The sequence below is a fragment of the Alosa pseudoharengus genome, unplaced genomic scaffold (genome assembly GCF_046254945.1).
Source record: "Alosa pseudoharengus isolate Yale_2024_CS ecotype anadromous, Long Island Sound unplaced genomic scaffold, YU_APseudo_1.1 YU_APseudo_1.1_scf_21, whole genome shotgun sequence".
Classification (NCBI taxonomy): Eukaryota; Metazoa; Chordata; class Actinopteri; order Clupeiformes; family Clupeidae; genus Alosa; species Alosa pseudoharengus.
Window position 1 is genome coordinate 21,895,805 of NW_027468674.1, and position 24,953 is coordinate 21,920,757.

General features: G+C 45.3%; 1 protein-coding gene across 1 annotated transcript in view; it reads left to right on the forward strand.

The window, feature by feature from the left end:
- The window catches only part of LOC143137838 (leucine zipper putative tumor suppressor 2 homolog), a 39,259-nt gene that overhangs the window by 3,779 nt on the left and 10,527 nt on the right, over positions 1 to 24,953 (forward strand). The window contains exon 2 of the mRNA XM_076298166.1: positions 12,989 to 13,103. The gene's annotated coding sequence lies outside the window, so the exon portion shown is untranslated. The remainder of the gene's footprint in view (positions 1 to 12,988; positions 13,104 to 24,953) is intronic.

Genomic DNA, 24,953 nt, shown 5'->3' on the forward strand with positions numbered 1-24,953 from the left:
TCAAGTAGACGTTTATTTCTGTCAACATAGGGCTGAGGTGGACATCATCTTCATAAACGACACAAGGCCTTTTGCTCAGAGAGTGGAATAGTTTCCTGGCTGGCCTCTACTGTGTTGTCGTTCCTAAAATGACTCTTGAATGCCACCTGGATTTTGTGTGTGGGCGTATAGTTCTTACCAAAGTGAGCGCCGGGCTGGATGGGAAACATATGGGTGCAAACCGCCAAGGAGAGGGTTAGCTGAGCCTGCAGATTACAGAGATATTATAATTCATCCCCAAACAGTGGCTGTATTAATGACCAACCCCACCCCACCCCGCCCCTACCGAGGTTTGCCAAATCCTGATTAGTCCATCTGTTCAACATGTCCATGGCGGGAATAATATTCTGATCTGAGAGGTGACGTGCTATGCAGCTGCGTAATGTTTACATTCAGCCAGTTTAAAGTCTAAATGACTTGCAGTGTGTAAATGGTGTAAGTATAGCGTTGATAAAATGGTGTAAATATAGCATTGGTAAAACTTAAAACAGTACTCTGAAGATCTCATCATCCACCCAGCCCAAAACAGTGTGTTGTAGTTGTGTGTGGGTTGAGCAAAGTGCTAACAACACCCAGGTCAATGGTATCAACTCCAGTTATCACATATTGCTAATAGTTAGCGTAGATGCTTGTTTTTGTACAGTGCGGTGCAGAATGCTGCTTCAACATTGCACAATGCAGACTTTACCAGCACTGCAATCAGTAGATGTCGGCAGTAGTAAGTAAAGAATAATATAAAATATAAGTACTTTTTCCCTGTAACCTGTAATCTACACTGTATGTTCCCCAGAAAATACTCTTAAGCAACATGTACACTTGTGTAGGCCAAGACTAGTCTGTTGTGTTTGTCAAAGTCATCCAAGAAAGCAGCTGATGTTGGAGCATGTGTGGGTCAGATTTGGACTGGATTGAGATGGAGCTTGTCCCTGAGAGGTGGTGAATATGCCCATCTGAGATGGAATGTGCTCTATAGCTCAGACAGGAAAGCAAGGCACTAGCAAGGACAAGGTTTTGGGCAGAGTTCCTATGGAAGAGAACATAAACTGATGAAATGAACACCTGCCCTTGACTTGTACGTGGCTTTGGACGAAGGACAGCCCAGCGCGTTAAATAACTAAGCAAGACTTGATCCATAAAGGTGTGTGTTAAACATCGAGGGGCAGTTAGCCTATGTAACACGACCACTTGTTGGCATTCCAGTAATGCTTCTGTCAGTTTCTCTGAAACATTTTGGACCTTTCCTTTAAACAATAACAGTTTCACCGCTCATCTTTAAGCCAATCAAAATGTACAATTCAGTTCCTGCTGATTGGTGTGTGGATGAGCACGAGTGTTTGTTAACCTGGAGAGTGTTCAGCCCTCGCGAGGCAGCTGGAGTTGGCAGCCTGCTTTTCCTCGTCTCCACAGCAGCAGGCTTCGCTTCACGCTCTGCCTGCCGTCTGTTCAGTGCGTGCTGGAAAAATCTCCAGGGTCTCCAGAACCTTCTTTGTCTCTGCTGAATGGGTTTTGTGATAAATGGTGAGGGCTCTGTCTGTCTGTGTGTCTCTGTGGTCTATATATATATGTATGTGTGTCTAGTTTCAGTTTGTCTTTCTGCATGTCTCTGTGTCTGGTCTGTACATACCTCTGTGTGTCTAGTTTGTAATGTCTGTCCTGTCTGTCCTGTCCTGTCTGTCTTGTGAACTTGTGGAGGTGGTTGACATTTGCCTTTGGCTGATTCTCCACACACACACTCTCAATCCTAGTGGAGACGTGTTTCCAGGCATGCAGACGGCCTGTTGTGGTCTGTCTCGCGTTGCCCACTCACTCTGCCTGGCCTGGGTGAAGGGCACTGATTGTGTGGGGTACTTAATCCACTGGGCACACATGCCATTCAGTGCCCATGAGTCCTTTCCTTTGCCCATTTTTTCCATAAATAATCACTGCAGTCAGACCTCCTTGGCTGGAATCAGGAAGTGGTGTGTGTGTGTGTGTGTGTGTGTCTGTACTGTATGTGTGTTTGTGTGAGGAGGAGTGTGTTGGGAGTGTGTTTACCGTCACGCTCCGACTGCTGTTTGATTACCTAATTTCCTGCCAACTGCGTGTGTGTTTGTGTGCCAGCACGTGTGAGTTCAAAAGGGTCTCTTGAGTGGGTAGGGGTGTGTCTGTACAGGGAATTTTTGTACTGTGTGTGTGGGTCACGTGGTGGTGTAGAAGACTGGAGGGACTGGTTGGATGGTCTTGGATGCCCACCCAGTGTGCTCTGCTGTATTTAGGAACCTCACCGTCACATTGAGTTCGCTTAGAGAGAATTCACAATGGCAAAATTATGCTCTCTCATTACACACTGTTCGAGCACAGCTGCCGACTAACCACGACAGACCACTGACACAAAGGACATTATTATCATTATTATAGAATATTTGTACTTTCACAACACAAGTGGAAAGAGATTAAGTATTTAAATTATGCCATAGATCTCACATTGTTCACCTTGGCTTACCATCTTCCTGGTTTCTGCTGGTTTGACTTAAGATAGTAAACATCTCTCCAGCTCAGCATTTTGCTACGATTCGTAAGGAATCCACCATCCACTTTCCAGGCCGACCAATGATTAAGTAGTGGGGAGCTTGCATAAAGCATCTTTCACCTCAAAACTGTGAAGATATGGCTGCCACTGATAGTATTAGACAATACTAAACATGTGCAAAACTGAGCAGTTGTGATTTTCTAGAGACACTTTCTTAAGAGACACTCCTGGTCTTGTCATGTATACAGTAACCTGGCCCAGGGGGTCTTAGTAGACAGCACACTATTAAGTCACTTTATGGATATATCAGATAGGCTATATATAAACTAATGAAAAGAAATGGTACGGCAGCCATCTCTGGTCATACAGAGAGGGGGACAAAGGAGAGAGAGACAGACAGACAGAGAAAGAACTGGAGAGAGAAATAGCTGATGGCAAATACACTATAAAGTATTTATATGAGAATATCAGCAGGATGAAAAATATGCTGTAGTCCTTTACACAGACAGATATAGGAAAATAAAGGAAGGACAGAAAGTGTGTGAGAGACCGAGAGAGTCTAGACAAGTAGAGAATAGAAAAAGATGGCAAATGAAGGCTCTGTTGTAGCACATCCTGTGTCCTATTTCTCACACATATATAAACACACTGTCAAACCCCTCACTTGTTTTACCACTGCACCAGTTGTTTTTTTCTCTCTGTCTCACACCCTGTGAGCCAACCAATTTAGAGCCATTATCCCCATGGCTTAGTACTGGGAGGGAGACTCCTCCTTTGCTTGGGGAAGTGGTCTATACGAGCTTATCTCTGATCCAGTGTCTCATAGCAACCCATAGCAATCATGTACACCGCTGTTTAAAACGCACCAAGTTAAGGTCACATAGAGGTGGCTTATCTCTGATCCAGTGTCTCAGACCCATAGCAATCATGTACACCGCTGATTCAAAACGCACCAAGTTAAGGTCACATAGAGGTGGCTAGGGGTGGGGGCCATGAATCGGGAGATGGGACTTTGGGGTAATATGCAGTATTGTAAATGATTACCCATAATTCCTTGGTTTTAGACGGCTCTTCCTGTGTCTGTGTTTTGACAGTGGTCTGTGTGTACACACACACACACACACACACACACACACACACACACACACACACACACACGCGGACAGACGACCGCACTCACGCACGCACCCACACACACACACTTTTAGGACTCTTTTGAAATTGAACTGAAGCGGATCAGTTGGAAATCCATCCATCCATCCATCCATACCTCAGTGACTTTGTCTTTAATAAGTCTCTCTAACCGCTGTAGCTCTATTACTGTTTGAAGAGGACACAAGAGCACTTCCTGACCCAGAGTGATGTAACTGTCACACTATACTGTAAGCCCTCATCTTATAATAAGTGCTCTGCTTGGCCTCTTCTCTCCCCATCCTCTCCTCTTTAATACCCCCCCCCCCCATCACCATCTCTGTCACTCACATCCCAGCATGCTTTGCAGCTCCCCTTTTATCTCTGCAGCACATCCTGCCCTTTTCTTGCCCTTAACCCTGGGGTGCCCTCACCCCCTCTGCATCCAATGCCTCCCCCACCCACTGGCATGGCAGTGCCTGGTGCCTGATGCGGTCCCTAAAGTGGTAGTTCAAAGGAGCAGGAGGTTGCGTTTGGACTGAAGAAGGCCCAGTTTGGCTGCTCGCGGCAGGGAGGCGCTCAGCTGTGCTCAGCCTTGCTCCAGGCAGCTCTGCTGGGGCTTGTCCTTGGACTGGCCTGTGCCACCTGCCTAAAATTAGGATGCATAAGGAAGTCTCTCTCTCTCTTTCTCTCTCTCTCTCTCTCTACTCTACTCTATTCGGTCGCTGTCAAAGCCAGTGATAAATTAATGTGTGTACATAAGCAAATAAAGACCCTTGGGAAGTGACACACACACTTACACACACACACACACTCTCTCTCTCTCTCTCTCTCTCTTTCCCTCTCTCTCTCTCTCTCTCTCTCTCTCACACACACACACACACACACACACACACACAGACACACACAGACAAATGCACAAAACCACAGAAACATTCTGTAAGTTTGTATAGTATAGCAGTATTGTAAATCTATTACCGTATATTTTATGTTCTTACCAGTACACACACACACAGATAGATAGATAGATAGATGGATAGATACTTTATTGAACCCCAAGGGGAAATTCAAGATACACACACACACACACACACATCTCCACCTGTGGCAAGTCAGATAGCATGCATGTGATCCTGTCTGTGTTGTGTAGTGTCCTGCAGAGCGTAGTGGTGGCACAGAGCGACTCCCTCAGGGGTCCTGGTGTCTCTGAAGTGCTTTTGTCTGTCTGAGAGAATCCCTTCATTCAGCGGTGCCCTGTCGGACCCTCATGGTTAATGTATGTGTGCCCATGCCGCACAATAACAGCAGTCAGAGCTGCTGAACACAAACCACAGGGGCGCAGAATGTGGCGAAGTGGGAGAAGGACAAGGGGCGGAGAGAGAGAGAGAGAGAGAGAGACACTTGACCTCTTGTAAGTTTCCATCATAATCAGTCAAAAGGAAACTGAGAAAGAGTGAGATAGAGAGATAGTGTGCTTAGGAGAGAGAGAGAGAGACTTGACCTCTTGTAAGTTTCCATCATAATCAGTCAAAAGGAAACTGAGAAAGAGTGAGATAGTGAGATAGTGTGCTTAGGAGAGAGAGAGAGACTTGACCTCTTGTAAGTTTCCATCATAATCAGTCAAAAGGAAACTGAGATAGTGTGCTTGGGACAGAGGAGGAGAGTGAGAGTCTGAGACAGTGGGATGGAGAGAATATGAGACAGGAGGGAGAAGAGAGGGGGGGGGCTGAAAATAAAAAGAAAGTTGTCGAGACAGGAAGAGAGTGAGAGACGAGAAAGGAAGAGAGAAATAGTTTGGGACAGTGATGGAGAGTTGAGGAGGCCAGAAAAAACAGGAATGAAGGATGAAAAGAAAGAAAAATAGGATGGAAAACAGAAATAGAATGAGAGTGGTAGAGAATAGAAAGAGAGAGTGAGGACATTGAAAGAGAGCTTCATTTTTGACCCTTTACTCCCGATGCCAGGCTATAAATAGCAGGGACATGCAAGCAGTCTTATCTCCTCTAATGCTCTTCTCACTCCTGTGACACCACTGAAACACGATCACCCCTATAGCACCACAGCACAGAGTCCTACACACACTATCAACATGATCACCCCTATAGCACCACAGCACAGAGTCCTACACACACTATCAACATGATCACCCCTTTAACACCACAGCACAGTCCTACACACACTATCAACATGATCACCCCTATAGCACCACAGCACAGAGTCCTACACACACTATCAACATGATCACCCCTATAGCACCACAGCACAGAGTCCTACACACACTATCAACATGATCACCCCTTTAACACCACAGCACAGAGTCCTACACACACTATCAACATTATCACCCCTTTAAAGGAATTATCCGGAGTAAAATGCACTTTAGATCAATTTACGGATGATTGGGAGTACATACGTTGAGTTGACATCCAAATCATGTCATTCGGATGTGTTTTAAGAAAGTTCGATGTTACCGTTTTTAGTCAAAACTCGTTAGCGTGGAAGTGAGAAGGGCATATTATTTCGCCGCTACAAAACGCTATTTTTATACCTCTTCTACAGTTCCAAACAACATTACACTTACGTGATAGTGAGTAGAGGGTCCCTAAAGCCAAAACGAAGTATCCCGAGGTCTTTATGTGGTCGGATAGAGAGTCCAGAATGAATTTCATCAAGCCAGTACCTTTCCGGAAATGTTGTCATCTTTGCTGCGATCTTTAGGGGAAAGTCCGTAGGAGTCAATTGCCAAGTGTGCTCTGGAAATTCACAATTTCGTCGCCGTTTAAAAAAAAAAAAAAACATAGTCCAGTATTTCTTTTGAAATTGAAATGAAGTTGTATGGACTGGACTATGTTTTTTGTTTCGGTGAAGAAATTGTGAACTTTCCCCTAAAGATGGCAGCAAAGATGACAACATTTCCGGAAAGGTACTGGCTTGATGAAATTCATTCTGGACTCTCTATCCGACCACATAAAGACCTCGGGATACTTCGGTTTGGCTTTAGGGACCCTCTACTCACTATCATGTAAGTGTAATATTGTTTGGAACTGTAGAAGAGGTATAAAAATAGCGTTTTGTAGCGGCGAAATAATATGCCCTTCTCACTTCCACGCTAACGAGTTTTGACTAAAAACGGTAACATCGAACTTTCTTAAAACACATCCGAATGACATGATTTGGATGTCAACTCAACGTATGTACTCCCAATCATCCGTAAATTGATCTAAAGTGCATTTTACTCCGGATAAGTCCTTTAACACCACAGCACAGAGTCCTACACACACATGAACATCAACATGATCGAGCCCAAGCAGATTTACTGTGATGGCTGCACTTACATTATTATGGTATGTGTGTCATTTGTGCTATACTGCTAAACAGTGTTCGTGCCTCAAGATTCTGCTGGTTTTGGGCCAGGTGAGGGCTCCTGGTGCGTTCATGAGCACCAGGGAAGTGGGAGAATTCTATAGTTTAGGGGGGGTATGTCACACCTGAACTGGGAACTTGGCTTTGAAGCGGGAGCTTCGAGAAAGCCCCCAGGAGAATGTTTTGACGTCACTCAACATAGTGAAAGATAAAAAATGGACTTGTTCCATGCCCAAATAAGTCACTTCATTGTTTGTTTATGTTATACTCATAAGCGCAGGGATTGTGATATTGAACAGTACTTCCCAGAGTACCTTTGAGTAACTACGTGATGTTAGCCTTCTGGTTAACTAGCCTATGACCATTAGCAACGTGGCCCGTTTGCTGTTGTCAAGTGAACGCTTTCAGTTCGGAAGTATGGAGTTCCAAAGTGGGGACCTTCCCACTTCCCAGCCACATGAACGCACTATCCTATCTGTGTTCTGCGATGATGGGGATGAGCTGAGTGGCTGTCCTGTGAACCTCAGTTGAGATAACACAAGGCTGTAAGTAAACATGACAAGCACTGAATCCATTTATGTTGTCTGATGTCTCCCATGCTGCATGTGGACTTTCAGCTCTCGCTAACTCATATCTGCAGCAATTATGGCTATTGAATGATGATCCGGACAGAAAGTTCAATAGGCAGATCAGATGGCTTGTTTACCTGCTTTTCTACGCAGAAGGGGGCGGGGGGGGGGGCATTCTGCATTCTAGAAATGTTGGGCTCTTATTAAAAACATGTAGTATAGGGCCCCTTCAGTAATAACAATGGTGGTTGTTATGTTCTAGAGCCCCTTGTCAGTGCAGGGCCCTTGGAATTGTTCCACCCCTCCCCCTTACAGCCCCCCTGCCCAGGAAAAACACTCAATACTGATCAAATGGAGGTACTCTGATACATTTTGGATAAAAGCAGAAGCATCTACATGACTGAATATACAGCAAATACCTAATTCATATTTGCAAACATGGGTTAACAGATAGACGAGAGGGATTGTATTAGTCAGAGATTTTTTTTGTCAGTAAATGTAAAGAATGTTTGACTGACTGCAGGCGTTGGATGACAGTGTCATTTTCGTTGGGTTAAAGGTATATCCCAGACTGTTTGTTTAATTAGACAGGTGGAAGACTGGGCTAGTGGGTGGTGGTGTATTATGGGATGGGTGGGGTAGGGGGTTATCTGCAGGTCTGTCTTCTGGGATGGGTGTGTGGCAGTTAGGATGAGCTAGGGAGAGGCACCCCAACAGCCATCTCTTCTTCAAGGGGATGGTGTGTGTGCGTGTGTGCAGGCATGCATGCGTGTGTGTGTGTGTGTGTGTGTGTGTGTGTGTGTTTGCCTGTCCTATGTAGGTTTGTTTGTGGTTTGTGTGTGTGTGTACTTCTGTGTTTGTGTGGGGGGTGAGATCATGCGTTGCGTGTTTGCACATGTGTGTGTGTGAGTGTGAGTACGAGCAAGAGAGAGAGAGCGGGAGTGAGAGAGAGAAGAGACATTGTGACCCACTTCTAAAAGCAGAAAAGGCACCAGTGAGCGAGTGAGCCATCAGCAGTACAGTAAAGTACAGCGTGTCTTTCTGCTGCAAAATGTGAACCTAATTCAATTAGGGTGAGAACAAAAGAAATGCATGTCGGGGGCAGACTACCAGAGGAGAGGAGAGGAGAGGGGTGGGGATGTGGGGATCGGACTCCCATGTGGGGCACTGAAGACAATAGACGGGGTTAAGCAGGAGGAATAGTAGTTGTGGGAGTATATGGGCCATAGATCACCACTCCACTCCACACAAACACGGGCCCATCACGTGGGGGTGGATGTGGAATCACGTGCAGCCGTCGAGAGGGTGACCCGGTTCTGAGTAGCGTAAAGTTGTAGACGCAGAGTTGCTCAGTGAAATAATGCAAAAAAAAGGGTTACATATTGTGCATATTCAAATTCTAATTTACTCTTTGTGTGATCTTGAGTTAGTGTTTTACATTGATGTATAGGAGAGTGCAATATACATTAATTTGAATGTTTTGTAAACAGTAAACAACATATTGTTTACATGAAGTCCCAGAAAGCACCTAAGTCAGAGACACAAGAGGAAAAAAGTTGCATATCGTCACCTTCCTAAAATAATGGCATAAGTCATTTTTTTCAGGTTTTTCAGAAAACACAAAAAAGTGAATGATGATTTAGACAGAAATTATGATATGGACATTGCCCACCTTTGCTTTTTCAGTATTGTAGGTCAAGAATAATTTCTCTTGACTCTACCGTGAAAGCGATGTGACGGAAGGATGGATCCGACGTCACTGTCCACGCATAGGGAGGCTGCATCATGACTTTGTGTCCAGCAGAGGGCAGTATTATTCCCTGCTGTTGGTTCTGGAATGGAATGTCACAGACCACCAGACTCCTCAGACATTCCAGTGCCAGAGCCAGCATCAATCCTGAGGTCTATCTCTGTGATCCACAGTACCAAAGCAGCCACTTACATTCTTGTGCAGGAAACTACTCAACTCCTTTGAATGTAGTCTCACTACCTCACTTCTCTGGTACTGAAATATGAAGTATCAGGTTTTCCGTCTGCGGAAGAAGCACTGGGATTGCAGAGAGACCCCTTTCTCTCTAGGGAGGTATTGCGATACTCAGACATTTCCATGCAGTTCCATGTTCTTTTGTTGAGGTCTAATCTATTATTTCTATTACGGATGTTGGTTTTGTTGTGGTATCCTCTTACAGAAATTTCATGTTTCTGGTGAACAGTTGTCACAAATTTGCGGCAAGGTTATATTTTCAAATGCAAATTAGGTTTCTGGCAAACCGTTGCAGTTAACTTTTGGCAAGGTTACAGCAAATTTGCAGCAAGGTCATATGCAAATTAGGTTTTCACCAAAAGTTCACTTGAAGTTTGCCATTATTGGCTAAGTGTGGTGGCATATCACTGGCGAACACATTTGCCACTAGTAGCAAACTCATTGTTGCCAGAACTTTGCTGGAAGTTTGCCTATAGCGGCCAACATTGGCAAACACACACCAGCAACATGTTTCAAAAAAAGTTGGGACAGGGATAACAAAATGCTGGAAAATGTGTGTAATGATAAAGAAAACAAAAGGAGGAATGTTTCAAAACTAATTAGGGTAACTGGCAACATGATTGGGTATGAAAAAGAGCATCCCAGCAGGGTCTCTTAGAAGTAAAGATGTAGGGGTATTCATCATTCTGTGCAAACCTGTGTACACAAATGATGAAGCAATGCCATTTTAATGCTTCTTAAGATGAAATTGTGAAGTATTTGGGGGGTCCATCATCTACAGGACAAGGGAAGGAGCTGAAAAACACATTGGATGGTCGTGGTCTTCTGGACCTCAGATGGCACTGCATCAACACCAGACCTGTTTCCACACTTGTCATTGTATGGGCTCAGGACAACCTCTGATAACCATTGTCTATGTGCACAGTTTGATACTCAATTCAAAAACTGCAGCCAAAATTCTAACAACCAAAATTGTATTGAGACACAATACAGAAAATACCACCGTCTTATCTGGGCCTGAGCTTGTTTAAAATGAACTGAGGTAACGTGGAAAAAGGTCCTGTGGTTAGACAATTAACATTTGCCATTGTTTTTGGAAATCATGGACTTATCTGGGCTAAAGAGGAGAGGGCCTATCCATGTATCCAACCTATCCAACTTGTTTTAGTGCTCAGTTCGAAACCCAACATCTATGACGGTGTGGAGGAGCATTAGTGCCTACAGCATGGGCATCTTGCACATTTGACAAAGCACAATCAATTCTGAAAGATGTATACAGGTTTTGAGCAACATATACTGCCATCCAGGCAATATCTATTCTAGAGAAGACCTTGAATATTTCAGGAAAACAATGCCCAAATGAATTCTGCACATATTTAAATAGTATTTCTCCATAGAGGAAGAGTCCAGGTGCTAAAATGGCCTGTCTGCAGTTCAGATTTGTCAAATTAGGTGCATAATGGAATGGAAAGCATGACTAAGAATACCCCATACTGTTGAGCAACTGAAATCGTGTAGTAATGACTATTTGCTAGAGTTCATTCTCAAAACTCTAGCAAATAGTCTCCTCAGTTCCTAAACATTTACAGAATTTTGTTAAATGAAGAGGTGAAGCAGTACAGTGATAAACATGCGCCCATCCCAACTTTTTTTGAAACATGTTGCTGGCATTAAATTCAAAATGAACATATATTTTCCATGAAATAGTCCAAATTTTCATTTTCAACATTAGATATGTTGTCTGTGTCCTTTTTGCTGCTAAATATGGGTTTACGAGACTTGTATATCACATTTAGTTTTTATTTGCGTTTTGCACAACGTCCCAACTTTTTCTGTTTTGGGGTTGTATTTCAAGTCGCTATTAATATTAACACTATAATAATGATGAGTCGCTTGGGCAGTAAAAAATCTGAAATTTTGGATGGTCTCTGGATGAGGGCCAAGCATTTTCAATTTCATCTACACAGCCTGCCTGGCCTGTGTCAATGGCCATGGCAATATCATGTGGTTGTGTTAAGGGTTGTCAGAAGAGCTGCTCCTGGGCAAAGAGGGCAATTCCATGCTACATAGGATGCCTTTGCCAGGGGTTGGCAAGCAAATGCTGTAGGATACTGAAGGAAGGTGGAACAGAAGTTGCAGGAAAACAACATGAAGGAGGTATGGGACGGTAGACTATCACTGGCCTGAAGAAGAGCAGCAGCTCTGTTGAGGGGGACCTGGACAGGGCGAAAACCAGCTGAACCACTTCTACAACAGGTTTGACTGCCCTGCTCCAGCTCCAATGGCAGTGGTCTGTCCACCACCCCCTGCTGACTCAGACACTGCTCTTGTTTGCGTGCCTGCCCTACCCCCACCTCCCAGCCTCCCAGTCTCTCCAGCTCTGTATCCCGGTGACACCCAACGACCTAAGCCACCATCACCTCAAGCCTCCTTGCCTGTGCCTGTTGAGGTGTCCACAACTCTGGCAGCCTTGACAGGGACTTCAAGGAGGTGGTCATTCCCCAGCCCCCATGCACCCCCACACCCCCTCAATACCAGTGCAACACTCACCTCCATCATCACAGGCTATCGTACCCCCACCATTACTGGATATTGCACCCTACATTGTTTTCACCCTAATTGCAAGTTTCCAGCAGCTTGTTGACCGGGTTGTCCACCCAGGTTGTGATCCTCAGACATCATAGATTTAATTTTTATATGACAACCTTTTACAGCAGCCCATGTCTCCTAAACACCCTTTGCCCCCTGGGTATGTTGAGGAACATTCTTTTATTTTCAAAGAGTTAGTACATTTCTCAGGCTTATTTCAGAATGGTTTGTTGCTAATTGGTGTCTACTTTTACATTTTGGCCCTTTGAATCAATGGAAATGGTTGTTGAGTCTTTAAATAGAGCCAGTATGTTTTTGCATGTAAGTATTCCACAATGTTAAAGTTGTACAAACACATAGTTAAGCATTATTCAGTCTAGGAAAGTGTTTTTGGTGGTCTGATTTAGAGGTCACTGAATCATATACAGTATATTACACGAAAGTATCAGTCCACCATTTTCTAAGACTTATAGACTTATAGTAATTGACCTCTTGCCCTCTGAAGGCTTTTGATTTACTGTTGGGCTGCATTTTCAACTTTTTTTCCAGAACTTCCGGATGGATATAGACAGCAAAGGTGTCATTGAACGTTACTATTTAATTAGTATGTGCTTGGTTTCTCTCTCTCTGTGTGTGTGTGTGTGTGTGTGTGTGTGTGTGTGTGTGTGTGTGTGTGTGTGTGTGTGTGTGTGTGTGTGTGTGTGTGTGTGTGTGTGTGTGTGTGTGTGTGTGTGTGTGTGTGCATACATTATACATGTGGACCCATGTCTTTATCCATCCGTCTCTGTTTTCCTCTCTCCACAGCCCGAGAGGACCTGTCTCCATTCCCTAGCCCAGGCAGTGGGCTCCTGGCATGCACCGCCTACCCGCTCCCCCTGCTTTGCTCAGGCCTCCAGGAGACAACCACTGCCAGTGAGAGGTCAGTCAGCTCTCAGTAAAGTCCCCTGTCCCAAGCACAGATTAGAACTGACTGGAAGGATCAATGTATTAGGTTAAACCTAATGGTCGGTCTGCCTTGGCTTTGTCAGACCAGAATAGTGGCAAAACATTTAAGTTACTTATAAAAGTTCTGAAGTGATTAAGGATATCTGTAGTTTCTTCTTTTCTTGTGACACTGAGAGGTCCGCTAGCGCTCGTCTCCCCTCTGCCCTATATGACTGTTAAGTTGGAGATGAGGGAGGCTGGATGTGTATTGAAGCACCATACTCAGCTTGGGAACATATAGAGCTAGCGAGGCTTTCCTGCTCTCTCGTTTTTGTTGCCTGCCTGTGCTGGCGACGGTGCGCTCAGATTACCGGAAGGTTCCGTGATGGGGGCCTGGTTGCCATGGCGCTCCCAGCTGCTCCGAGTTCTGTGTTTATGTTCTGAAATTGGACACGGCTCGGCTCAGTGCGGCTCCACTGGCTGCTAAGCAGATAGGAGGTCAGCGTTACTTCCCTTCCCCTGAAAGCAAAACCAGCGAAGCGGGGTGATCGTTGCTTTGTGCTGTGGTGATTGGTGATGCGCTTGACTGGTTTCTCTCCATGAAGGGGGTATTATGGCAACTCCCTAAAGCATTTATCACCAGTGTCCATGTGTCGTAAAGAAGTTTTAAGGCGTTTTTTCAAAGTAGCCTACACACAAGGAAGGCTACTCTACTGTCCTAAATTTCTTTCAGGATAAATAAAGTACCAGTATCTATCTATTTACTCTCAGTTTATAATAAAGATATTATCATCAACTGAAAAAAGCAGCTGTCTTGCAGTCTCGGTTGTCATCTACAAAGTCTGAAGAGTTAGTCTGTGCTTTGATGTTGTCTCTGAGAACAGGATCGCGAGTCTGCTCACATCTGCTTGTCTCCTCTGCTCTCACGTGAGCACTGGCTGAGGATCGTTGAGGTAGTTGTGAGGTGCTTGGAGTGTGTTTGTGTGTGAAGTAGAGTGCGTCTGTGCAGAAAAGAGTTATGTGTGTGTAGGATATTGTAGAGTGTGTGTGTGTGCGTGCGCGCATGCGTGTGTGTGTGTGGTGTCTTGTATCTCCTCTCTAGGTCTGCTGAACACTGATGGATGACTGGGCTCTGCCTTAGCTCTGGGCATGTGTGTGTGTGTGTGTGTGTGTGTGTGTGTGTGTGTGTGAGAGAGGGAGAGAGAAATAGAGCGGGATCAGGAGAGTGGGCCCCACCAGCGGCCCAGGGCCCAGCCTCTCCCCGTGATTGATGAGTGCTGCTGGGCAGCGTCCAGTGCTGGAGAACATGTGGGGCATGAAGCATGGTGAGCAGTGTGTGCGTGTGCATATGTGTGTAGATCACTCTACCACTGTTCTGCTGTGTGTGTGTGTGTGTGTGTGTGTGTGTGTGTGTGTGTGTGTGTGTGTGTGTGTGTGTGTGTGTGTGTGTGTGTGTGTGTGTGTGTGTGTGTGTGTGTGTGTGTGTGGCTCATTCTACCACAGGCAGGTCGTGATCTGCCCTTGGTCAGCCCTTGGCCTTAATCTGGTCTTGATCTGAGTGATCTGTCTCCCGTTTGCTCTCACTGATAATATGCCCATGACTGATCTGGCTCTGATCTGCTGCAAATCCATCACTGTGTTGCCTAATCAGTCAAATGCTATCAGGTATGCCTCAGTAGAAATCAATGCCTTTGAAATGTTGGTGCCCTCATCGTAGTGCTTTTGGTCTGCCGTCAGTGGCAGTCCATTCTCAGCTGTCATTGAGCTCTTTCCCTGATGTGCCAAAATCACATTAACTTCCATTTGCGTCTTTGTATCAATGCAATATGAGCTAAAATGTTACTCAAGTTCTACTGGGGGTCTGGTATCCTTTAAGTAGCTTTGCCCAAGCCAGCCTTATTGCTCTGCCTGTACTTCTGAAGAAAGTAGTCTGAAACTCAATTATGTGAGTTTGCTTTGGAGGTCTTTATGCTACAAGGCCAAGAAAGGAGTAGCTGGCCTAGTGATGGCCGGCGCAAGGGGTCGAAGGGCTTTTGTCGGACATTAACGATTGGTTAGTTATGCGTCACAGCATTGTGACCTCATCGGATGTGTCAGGGATTTGAAACTTTTGAACATTCTGTTGTCATTCTTGCGTTTTACGTCAGGATTGAATGTCTGCATCAAAGGAACGCTCCGAAAAAAGGGACTTCAGGCTATGCAGCCTCCCAGCTGTCTCTGTCAAGTCCTTACCTGAGTTGAGGAAGAGAGGGCCAGTAGTAAGGACAGTAGACAACTTTTCTAAAACACCGTCCAGTACTGTCCTGTTCTGTCGCATATGGAGGCTGACAGGATGTGACCATGTCTGATGTACCTGTGTCTGCCCTCTGCCCTAAAGTATTCATGATGGGCTTCTCACTCTGCTACACTCTCTCTCTCATGCTCGCTCTTGTTTGTGAGGTTCCAGTGTATGTGAGAAGTTGAGTGCACCTCCGTGTGTGTGTGTGTGTGTGTGTGTGTGTGTGTGTGTGTGTGTGTGTGTGTGTGTGTGTGTGTGTGTGTGTGTGTGTGTGTGTGTGTGTGGCTACTTGTTGATGAAATGTTAGTGGTCGGGCTGTTCTGTGTGTGTTTTGCCCCATGTTGGATACATTTGTATGTCTTTGTATGTGTTTTCATGTGTACTTATTGAATGTATTTGGAATGTGTCTTAAAGGATCAAATGCCTGTATTTAGTGTGTGTGTGTGTGTGTGCGCGCCGCCCCCCGATCACTCTACCCACCCACCCCACCCCACACAGCATCACCTGAAGGACAGAATTAACCCCGGCCAGTGTGACCCAGTTGTGTGTGTGTGTGTGTGTGTGTGTGCGTGTGTTTGAGGCTGAGGTTGTGAAAGTGTGCTGCAGCCTACTTTAGGCTAGCCTACTTTCCAGCAGTGCCCAGTGCCGCCTGATGCCTTCTGCTGCCGTGGCGATGGCTGCCCTGGCCCCTCTCTCTCTTTCTCTCTCTCTCTCTCTCTCTCTCTCTCTCTCTCTCTCTCTCTCTCTCTCTCTCTCTTTTCACTCTCTCTTTCTCTCTCACTTCACGTACTGGTGGCTATGAAAACTTGTTTTTCTCTCGGCCAGATGGACACTGATGATTGGAGAGTGTTCTGGATGTGCTGCTGGAAGGAAGGGAGGACTTTGTTGTGTGTGTGCAGGCGTGTGTGTGTGTTTGTCTCATTGTGTGCAAAAAGGAAGCATATACTGTGTGTTTGGATGTGTGTGGGTTATTAACAGGAAGTGTCTGTGTGTGTGTGTTGTGTGAATGTTCGGAAAAAGGAAGTATGGGTAGGCCTACACACACACACACTAGGGGTGTAACGGTACACAGAAGTCACGGTTCGGTTCATACCTCGGTTCGGACATCACGGTTCGGTACGAGTTCGGTACAATGGAGGGAAAAGCAAAACAAAAATGCAGAAAGCATTTTTTTTTTTTACATGTCTCAGGCTGTACCACCTAGTGTCATACAGTCTCTTCCCTGAGCTATATGCAACAGCCTGAAGTGTGTAAGATGTAGGCTAAACAGTACAATAAGTACCCAGACTCCATCTGTAACTTGTAAACAAAATAAGACAATCAGCTATAAAACTGAAAATAGGCCTACAGCATCTCTTATTTCTGAAAGTGCAAATTACATAGAACATTTATTTTTAAAAATCCACTTAAGCAAGACCTTCAACATCTGTGTTTAGTTGTATATGGAAGGGTCTACAATTTGCCTCAATATTTGTTTTTATTGTGTGTAAAGTAATAATCTAGCCTAGGCTACTAACTGTGAAAATATCACACTATTTTGCCTTTTTTTTAAAAACGAAATTGCTCCTTTCATTTCATAAACAGACTACAACTAGAAGTCACGTGACTTTGCCCTTTGACGTTAACTCACCGTAGCATGGTTTGTTTATTAGCCTGGTTATAGCGTTGTCACTTTATTTTGCTGTCTATGCACTTTACACTAGCAGCTCCTTGTGTGAGAAGTTACAAGTTACCCCAACATAAAGGTAATTACCACGCGATTTACATAGCTTTCTGTCATTACGAAATCATTTAATTTAAGCCATAGGTTTTGGCCCTATTTGTACGTGTATCCAAAGGCTGCTGAAGCGCAGGGAAAGTGTTTTCCCCTCGTTTCAGTGATTGGTAGCCTACATCATCTGGGTGATGGCTTCGAATATGTGTAGCATTTTTTCCACTCACATACCCAACAACTGCTGAACAACGTCGACACACAGTTTCATCTTATCCACCACTCTTTCGCCTGTACTAACGTTACTGTAACTGAAGTTCTCAAACTTGCGATCTTAAAGAGACCAGCGGATCCTCTAACTCTTGTGGGTCTAACCTTAGTGCTGCTAATGACTGACGGACTCGACCGACGACCTGACAAAAAAAACATAGGCGCCAATCAGAGCTTCAGAGCTAAGGCGAGGCTGCTACAGATTAGCGTTAGGTGTCGCTAAAGAACTCCCGTAACTCTCGCTACTTAACAGTAATTGCGCATGACATTAATTAATCCGCACACGAGTTTTATGTATTTTTATACCGTGTATTCTCCGTGTAAATTCATGCACCGAACCGTGACGCCCGTACCGTTTCGGTTCAATACGAATACATGAACCGTTACACCCCTAACACACACACACACACACACACACACACACACACTAGTTGCAAACAGTGTTTGTTTGTTAATATGATTATATGGATGTGACCCAGGTTGCTCTCTCAGTTAATGTGTCGTCTGGCTGCACACAGCCAGAGCCATTAACTAATGACTACCACAGACATTCTAGACTACCAGGCATGGCTATTAGTTTTGTGAAGTTATATGGCAGTTACTTGATAACTCTATGGTGGCTTTGGCTAGATCAGTTGCCTAGAGCAGTGTTTCCTCTAGGATTTTTTTAAGCAGTGCCCCCCCCCCCCCCACTGTCCCCCCGTCCCACGGAACTGACAACTGACACTTCGCTGCAACACAAACAGTTATATGTATTCACCTCTATTCACACACAATGAGGCATTATTTTCAGTTGTGATTGAGCTGTATATTTGAAGAATCTACAACAGGTCTGCACAATGAATTTTGAAAGGCAATTGAGACTATTGTGCGTCTGCCCCATTTCTGATACCGTGGGGGAAGAAAATTAAACCGTAGGGGGCCGCCACTATCAAATCAACATAGAGGAAACACTGTAGAGTGTGTGCGTGCGTGTGTGTGTGTGTGTGTGTGTGTGTGTGTGTGTGTGTGTGTGTGTGTGTGTGTGGTGTGTGTGGTGTGTGTGGTGTGTGTGTGTGGTGTGTGTGTGTGTGTGTGTGTGTCTCTGTGTGTGTCTCTGTGTGTGTGTGTGTGTGTGTAACAATGACTAACGGCCTGTGGTACATTCCTTTGGTGTTGTGTAACCTGGCTGCTGAAGGTGTATCCCATTTCAGCCGGTGTGTGTGTGTCAGCTCAGTCCACCATGATGTGGAGGCCCAGACTGTGTGTCATATGAACACCAAGAAGTTGATGTGTGTGTGTGTGTTTGAGGACTGACTAGGAAAGAGGCTTGGCTGGTGAGTGCAGTGAGAAGAAGAGAAGAGAGGAATGGGGGTGGGGGGGGTTAGGGAAACAAGGAGGGTGGAACAGAGAGAGAGAAGGTTGGAGAGAGAGGTAAGCAGAGAGAGAGAGAGGGAGATAGAGAGAGAGGAGAGGAGGAGAGGGTGGTAACAAGAGAGGGATGGGAGGAGTTTGTCTTTCATTCACGCTGCGTGTGTGTGAGTCCAGTGGTAAGCTGTGGAAGGGAAGTGGATACACACACACAGAGAGATAGAGAGAGAGAGAGACGTGCCAGCGAGCGAGGGAGCTAACACTCTGTTTTTGGTTGGAGGAGTGCAGGATAAGGGGATCCCAGACAGACAAAGGGATCACAAAGAAGAGGAGAAGAGAAAGGAGAAGAGGAAAGGGGTGTTGTGCGATCAGGCAGAGGGGATCACAGCCTGCACACACACACACACACGCACGCACACACACATAAACACACACAAACGGACAAGAGAGGCCAACGCAGCGGAGCAACTATGCCGGGGTCACGCAGGGGTATGTGAGCTTCGCCATGTGGGGGACTGTTTTGTTTCTGTGTGTGTGTGTGGGGGGGGGGGGGGCACTTGTTATGTGCAGTTAACTGAATTTAGATGTAAAAGTTTATAGAGAAACTAGAAACTGTAAAGTTTGCTAGAGTTGTAAGAGTCTTACATGTTCTGCACTGCAGTTTGTTGCCAGACCACTTAGATAAGTTTGCTTTTCAGAAGTACATGTTTGATTCCAAGTTTGAAAGGTTTGAAAAGTCCACCCACCCCTTTTATTTTTTCTTGCATGCCTTTCCCCCCCTTTCTTTGAATGCTCAACAGTGGTTTAGATATGAAGAAGTGTGTGTGTGTTTGTGTGTGTTGTGCGTGTCTTGTGCGTCTGTGTGTGTATGTGTTGTGTGTGTGTTGTGTGCCTGTGTGTGTGCATGCATGCATGCGTGCGTGTGTGTGTGATGGAGAGGGACCAAGAGACCTCGAGGAAAAGCTCAATGATCCAATCTGTTCTAATGACAATTAAAAAAGTGCCAGTTTCACTCTCAGAGGACCAGAACTGCTTGACCAGCTCCACTATATTTAGATACTCTTAAAGTAGAGAGAGAGAGAGAGTGTGTGTGTGTGTGTGTGTGTGTGTGTGTGTGTGTGTGTGTGTGTGTGTGTGTGTGTGTGTGTGTGTGTGTGTGTGTGTGTGTGTGTGTGTGTGTGTGTGTGTGTGTGTGTGTGTGTGTGTGTGTGTGTGTGTGTGTGTGTGTGTGTGTGTGTGTGTGTGTGTGTGTGTGTGTGTGTGTGTGTGTGTGTGTGTGTGTGAGAGAGAGAGGTGGGGTTATTAAAAACTGCATGCTTTGGCAATATGGCAGGCATGCAAATCAAGCTTTTGAAGAGAGTGAGGTGAAGAAACAGTGACATGTAGAAAGTGTGCTGGGAAAGTAAAAGAATAAGAGATAAGAGTCAGAAAAAGGGAATGATGGATGGGTTGCATAGGAGAGAGAGAGAGAGAGAGAGAGAGAGAGAGAGATTAACAGAAAGAGAATGAGCGAACACGCTACAGGAAAAAATGAGACCTAGACAGAGAGAATGACAAAAGGATGAACAAAAAGGAGAATGCGGGAGAGAAATGTGGGGGTTAAGTGTCAGAGAGAGTGAGTGGGGGAGTGTGTGTGTGTGTAAGAGGGGGATTTCCAGCCACGCTTTCTCCCTGGCTGCCTCTGGCTGTCTCTCCCCCTTCTCCCCAGTTCTCCTCTGGATGAGGGAGGGAGGTGTTGCTGTGGTCGGGCCCAGGCTCGGGGCCACCTGACTGGGACACAGAGCCAGTCTGTGCTGGGTGTGCTCCAAGCTGTCTTGGTGCTGCTGCCGGAGGGTGTATTTTTAGCCCCAGCACTACCTCCCTGTGCTGTGATGGTCACTGTTAGCCGTTAGCGGCCCTGAAGCCACCGCCTGCACAAAGAGGGGATTTAGTTTAGCATCGATGCAAATGTTCTTCTCCTCTCAAAGCAGGACTGTGTGACGACTGCTGTTACTTTACACATGCGGGATTTACTGTATGTGAACGTGTTTGCTTCTCTGACTCTCACTGTGTGTGTGTGTATGTGTGTGTGTGTGTGTGTGTGTGTGTGTGTGTGTGTGTGTGTGTGTGTGTATGACTTTGCATCAAGAGAAATTACTCTCCTTTCAAAGTGGGGATGTGTGGCGACTACTGTTAGCTTACATGTGAGAGATTTACTAAAAGGCATTACTTAATGACAAACTAGATATGGTCTGCTGTTGTATTTCAGCTGGCGTAGTGTGTGTATGTGTGTGTTTGTTTATGTATGTGTGTATGTATCTGTGTGTGTGTGTGTATATGTATCTGTGTGTGTGGGATTTTGCATTGCTGTTAAAGTTCCTCTCTTCTCAAAGGGGGACTGTGTGACGACGACATGCCTGCTGCACAGCAGTGACTGACTACTGTTAGTTTACATGAGAGGGGCTTACTGTGTGAACATGTTTGTGTCTGTCTGTGCACACAGCACTTGAGAGTGTTTGTTTTGTTCCTCCCATGTAGATACAAAAATACTGTGCAGCTTCAGATAATTAGCCGTTTCTCCTCCCTGTACCTGGTTTTGTGTGTGTGTGTGTGTGTGTGTGTGTGTGTGTGTGTGTGTGTGTGTGTGTGTGTGTGCGTGTGCGTGTGCGTGTGCGTGTGCGTGTGCGTGTGCGTGTGCGTGTGCGTGTGCGTGTGCGTGTGCGTGTGCGTGTGCGTGTGCGTGTGCGTGTGCGTGTGCGTGTGCGCGTGCGCGTGCGTGCGTGCGTGCGTGCGTGCGTGCGTGTGTGTGTGTACACAATGTTGTGTCAGTGAGCTGAAATGGCCAACTGTGTAGAGCAGGGGTGGGCAAACTGCGGCCCATGGGCCGGATCCGGCCCGCCAAGCACTTTCATCCGGCCCGCTGAGCATTTCATTTGGTTATCAGGCTGCTCGCTATTTTTTTCCTGCGATAGAGACGACGTTGGTTAGCTTTACTGCAAACTGCTTTTCACTCTCCTTAGAGAACGTTTACAATGTCAATGTCAAAACATCATGTTAAATAGAGATAACATCATGTTAAACTAAGTTAACTCTTAGTTATCTCCTTTGCAGCAGATCTAACGTGAACATTCGATCCATTTAATTGGGAACGCGTCTGCACTCACGAGAGGGAGAGAGAGCCGCAGGTTCCAGCTGGCTTGTCATTGTTGATAATTGATATCTCCTTCTTATAAAAAACTTTTAACAGGAAATCATGAAGGCAGCAGTAGTTCCTACTACTGACCATTTAAAAGTTTGAGAGGGCCATACCGTAGCAGGCAGAAGATCATTGAGAAATAAACGTGAATTAAAGCGACTGTATTAAAGCGACAGTGCACAATTTATACATTTGTTAAACAGCATAAAATTAGCAGTATTTTTAAGCAATTAATATTTTAAAAGAAATATTTTGTCATACTAAATTATACGCTATAAAAAATGTATTTTTTTTATGTGTGTGTCGTGGGGGGGGGGGGGGGGGGGGGTTGTTGTGCGGCCCGCCAGCCAGCCAATTTTCAAAACCCAGTGTGGCCCTTGAGCCCCACCCCTGGTGTAGAGAAAGTGCTAATATACTGTTACTGTATTTAGTTAGAGACTCATAAATAGCCATGTGGTTTCCCTGTGGTTGCTAGTCTCTGTGTGCACTAGGCACATGATAAAGACAGCATTGTTGTTTGAGGTAGTGTTATGGTATGAGCTACCACTTGACATTGTGTGACACGCTTGTGAAAGGTTAGCGCTCCTGCTAGCTGCTGCTGTCCTGTGAAATACCTCACTGATGCAACAGTGCAGCCTCCGAATGGCTGGGTACGGACCTGTTCTCTTTAGTTTTAACATTGTGCTTAAGAGTGTGTGTGTGTGTGTGTGTGTGTGTGTGTGTGTGTGTGTGTGTGTGTGTGTGTGTGTGTGTGTGTGTGTGTGTGTGTGTGTGTGTGTGTGTGTGTGTGTGTGTGTGTGTGTGTGTGTGTGTGTGTGTGTGTGTGTGTGTGTGTGTGTGTGTGTGTGTGTGTGAGTGTGAGTGAGTGAGTGAGAGAGAGATCCTAGGTTTGATATTTCATTGTGAGTGTCTGTGTGTATGTGCTCAGGGTCCCTTGAGTGGTGCCTGCAAGTGTGTGTGTGAGTGAGTGTATATTCAGGATCACTTTGGCTGTAAGCTTTAGAGTATTCCCTGCTGGATCTGACCTTGACCCAGGAGATGGTTCTGTTGGGTCCAGAAGGCCTTGACTCAGGAGATTGTTTTGCTGGACCCAGACGTCCTTTACCCAGGAGATGGTTCTGCTGGTCCCAGACGGCCTTGACCCATGAAATGGTTCTCAGGCTTATTAGTGGCTAAGCAGACATCCTGAGTGAGTCTCTCTTCAGCAGTATAAACAGGAAGAACACGAAAGAGAGAGAGAGAGAGAGATTCACCATATTAGCTTTAAATTACTATTTATACTTTTAAGATTGCCTTGTTTATTTATTTGTCTCTGTAAATGTCTTAAATGTTATTTGTCTCGATACGTTATGTGTCTTAAATGTTTTGATGTGTATGTCTTGTAGGATGTTGTATGGCATATTTGTTGGTACTGCTGGCTGTTAAAAGCAATTGCCCCTCGGGGACATTAAAGTTACCTTACTTTACTGGACTACTCTCTGACGTTTATGATTACACCAAAAAATGCATTCAAATTCAAAATGCCAATAGGGAGAGAGAGGGGGTGGTATTAAGGCTTGGAATGGGATCAGAGCACAGAGTGAATTATGAGCAGAGGTGAGGTAATGTCGTTGTGGTGTGTGTGTGTGTGTGCACGTGAGAGAGAGAGTGTGTGATGGGGGAGCTATAGTGAGGTTGTCAAGGTGTGTGTGTGTGTGTGTGTGTGTGTGTGTGTGTGTGTGTGTGTGTGTGTGTGTGTGTGTGTGTGTGTGTGTGTGTGTGTGTGTGTGTGTGTGTGTGTAACTTAGCTTTTGTCTTTGTGTGCATGTGAGGGGTAAGAGGAGTGTATGTGGAGGGCGCTGGAAGAGTATGTGAACCCCACCCATCACTGATTACCTCTGCTACACACACACACACACACACACACCCGACCATCTCCTGCTCACCGGAGAAAAGAGGGTTATTGCCTTCCCTTCCCACAGATTCCTGTATTTGTGTGTGTGTGTGTGTGTGCGTGTGTGTACCCGCATTCATAACTTTCCCACACACAGAGAGCACATACCCCTCTGCCTGCCATCCCATCAGCTCACGCTTGACAGATAATCTGGAAGGTCCTCTGGAATTCCTGTCTGGATTCTCCGCTCCACAAACTGAAATTCCTGTCTGGATTCTCCCCTCCACAAACTGGACTGAATGCCAGACAGGGAGAAGTGAGCTTGCCAGGCTCTCTCAGAGAAAGACTCGTGGCATTGTGTTTAGATAATCTCCCGGACACTTGACTGAAAACTATCTTATGAAATGTTTTATTAGAGACCTTTCAGAACCTTTTTGGGTGTTCCCGTTTGGCCTTTAAAGGGTCCTTTGTTGGGATTGTAAGCATTAGAACATCTAAAAATCCCTTAAATCTTTTGGGAATAAGTTTTGTAAAAATGTAACGTGGTTGTGAGTCAGTGTTGCGTTGGATAAAAGCGTTTGCTAAAAACCAACCCCAGTCACTTTTGTGATTCACATATCATCCCAGAATTTTGGAAGGTTCTAGATTTTGCCAGCTGCCTGGACATGGACAGAGACATAGAAAGAGAAATGGCTCTATTAAGAATTCCTACAATGACGTTGGAAACCTGAGGTGCGACGAAACTCGTAATTTGAATGTTTTCTCTGAACAGTTAAATTTGATCGATTTGGTGTAAACTTTCCATTGCAACGGTAACACTTCATTCAGCTGACGGCCAGCTCCATTGTATGTTCGCGGAGTACGACCTTCTCAAACTGTTTGCGAGTGTTCACCGAGAGCTCAAGGCAAACAGAAATCCGTTTGCAAACGTACGCAAACATTTGCCTATATTTTCAAATTTAAACGCACTTCTGCACTTGGGAGTTTGAGTTTGGTTGTTGCATCAGCTCTTAGAGCATGTTGTTGGACATTCTAATGACATCTGAGCATCTCACTGCCCAGTCATTTGGAGTATACTAGAGTCATTGTGCACTTTAAAAAAATGCTAAAGGCTCCTCATGGAACGGGTTGTTTCAGGAGTGTTTGTTTCCAGAAATTTCCATTGAGTCTGAAGCTTCCATTGTCTAC